Source organism: Oncorhynchus nerka, linkage group LG19 (assembly GCF_034236695.1).
Source record: "Oncorhynchus nerka isolate Pitt River linkage group LG19, Oner_Uvic_2.0, whole genome shotgun sequence".
In the NCBI taxonomy this organism is placed as follows: domain Eukaryota; kingdom Metazoa; phylum Chordata; class Actinopteri; order Salmoniformes; family Salmonidae; genus Oncorhynchus; species Oncorhynchus nerka.
Window position 1 is genome coordinate 45026145 of NC_088414.1, and position 2500 is coordinate 45028644.

Consider the following 2500-nt stretch of genomic DNA (forward strand, 5'->3'; position numbering starts at 1 on the left):
ATCAGACTAACCTCAGTCTAATCTGGTCTTTACTAATATTCTCTCCCATCAGACTATTCTCAGTGTAATCTGGTATTTACTAATATGTGAAAGTAGTTTATATTTAAAAACCGTCCATTACTAAAAATGGGCAGGAACAGGAACAGGAGCAGGAGCAGGAACAGGAACAGGAACAGGAACAGGAGCAGGAACAGGAACAGGAACAGGAGCAGGAACAGGAACAGGAACAGGGGGGGAAAGACATTTAATAATCACACTGGAATAGTGAATAGAGGCGGTGCTACCCAGCTATTCCCCTTTCAATCATTCCTACAGAGCAGTGTCATATCAGAGCAGGTAGGATACTATGGTGTCATATCAGAGCAGGTAGGATACCACAGTGTCTTAGCAGAGCAGGTAGGATCCTACGGTGTCATGTCAGAGCAGGTAGGATCCTACGGTGTCATATCAGAGCAGGTAGGATACTACGGTGTCATATCAGAGCAGGTAGGATACTACGGTGTCATATCAGAGCAGGTAGGATACCACAGTGTCTTAGCAGAGCAGGTAGGATACTACGGTGTCATATCAGAGCAGGTAGGATCCTACGGTGTCATAGCAGAGCAGGTAGGATACTACGGTGTCATATCAGAGCAGGTAGGATCCTACGGTGTCATATCAGAGCAGGTAGGATACTACGGTGTCATAGCAGAGCAGGTAGGATACTACGGTGTCATATCAGAGCAGGTAGGATCCTACGGTGTCATATCAGAGCAGGTAGGATACTACGGTGTCATAGCAGAGCAGGTAGGATACTACGGTGTCATATCAGAGCAGGTAGGATACTACGGTGTCATAGCAGAGCAGGTAGGATCCTACGGTGTCATATCAGAGCAGGTAGGATACTACGGTGTCATATCAGAGCAGGTAGGATGCTACGGTGTCATATCAGAGCAGGTAGGACACTACGGTGTCATATCAGAGCAGGTAGGATACTACGGTGTCATATCAGAGCAGGTAGGATCCTACGGTGTCATATCAGAGCAGGTAGGATACTACGGTGTCATAGCAGAGCAGGTAGGATCCTACAGTGTCATATCAGAGCAGGTAGGATGCCACAGTGTCTTATCAGAGCAGGTAGGATACTACGGTGTCATACCAGAGCAGGTAGGATACTACGGTGTCATAGCAGAGCAGGTAGGATACCACAGTGTCTTAGCAGAGCAGGTAGGATCCTACGGTGTCATATCAGAGCAGGTAGGATGCTACGGTGTCATATCAGAGCAGGTAGGATACTACGGTGTCATATCAGAGCAGGTAGGATACTACGGTGTCATATCAGAGCAGTGTGCTTCATAATAGCAGCTCAGAAGTAAATCTAGTAGCTTTAGAATGCTGGGATCCTCCTCGTTTTAGGGCCGTCCGTCATATGCTGTAGCTAAAGGCAATGTTATTTATTTACAATGACAGTCTACCAGGGAACAGTGGGTTAACTGATCTAGCAACTTTTCTAGCAACTTTTCAGTTACTGGCCCTACACTCTAACCACTAGGCTACCTGCCGCCCCTAAACTCTAACCACTAGGCTACCTGCCGGGACTCATTAATTATGCGGGAAAAAAACCTTGTACTAGGCTATTCAAAATTAAATAAAAATCTCCCCCCTCTCTCTTTCCCCTCTCTCTCACCCTCTCTCTCACCCTCTCTCTCCCACCTCTCTCGCCTCTCTCTCTACCCTCTCTCTTTCTCCCCCTCTCTCTCCCCTCTCCCTCTTCTCCCTCCCCCTCTCTCTCCCCCTCTCTCTTCTCCCTCTCCCCTCTCTCTCTCTCCCCCTCTCTCTTCTCCCTCTCCCCCTCTCTCTCCCCCTCTCTCTTCTCCCTCTCCCCCTCTCTCCCTCTCACCCTCTCTCTCCCACCTCTCTCTCCTCTCTCTCTACCCTCTCTCTCCCCTCTCCCTCTTCTCCCTCTCCCCCTCTCCCTCTCCCCCGCCTCTCTCTCCCCTCTCTCTTCTCCCTCTCCCCCTCTCTCTTCTCACTCTCCCCCTCTCTCTTTCTTCCCCCTCTCTCTACCCTCTCTCTCTCCCCTCTCCCCTCTTCTCCCTCTCTCCCTCTCCCCTCTCTCTTCTCCCTCTCCCCCTCTCTCTCTCCCCTCTCTCTTCTCCCTCTCCCCTCTCTCTTCTCCCTCTCCCCTCTCTCTTTCTCCCCCCTCACTCTACCTCTCTCTCTCTCCCCTCTCTCTCCTCTCCCTCTCCCTCTCTCTCTCTCCCTCTCTCTCTTCTCCCTCTCCCTCTCTCTCTTCTCCCTCTCCCTCTCCCCCTCTCTCTTCTCCCTCTCCCCCCTCTCTCTCCCCTCTCTCTCTTCTCCCCCTCTCTCTCTCTCTCTCTCTCTCTCTCTCTCTCCCTCTCCCTCTTCTCCCTCTCCCCTCTCCCTCTCCCCCTCTCTCTTTCTCCCCCATCACTCTACCCTCTCTCTCTCTCCCTCTCTCTCTTCTCCCTCTCCTCTCTCTCTCTCTCTTCTCCCTCTC

The 2500-nt window shown here is 51.2% G+C and overlaps 1 protein-coding gene across 1 annotated transcript in view; it reads left to right on the plus strand.

The window, feature by feature from the left end:
* The window catches only part of tiam1a (TIAM Rac1 associated GEF 1a), a 264051-nt gene that overhangs the window by 64114 nt on the left and 197437 nt on the right, over nucleotides 1–2500 (plus strand).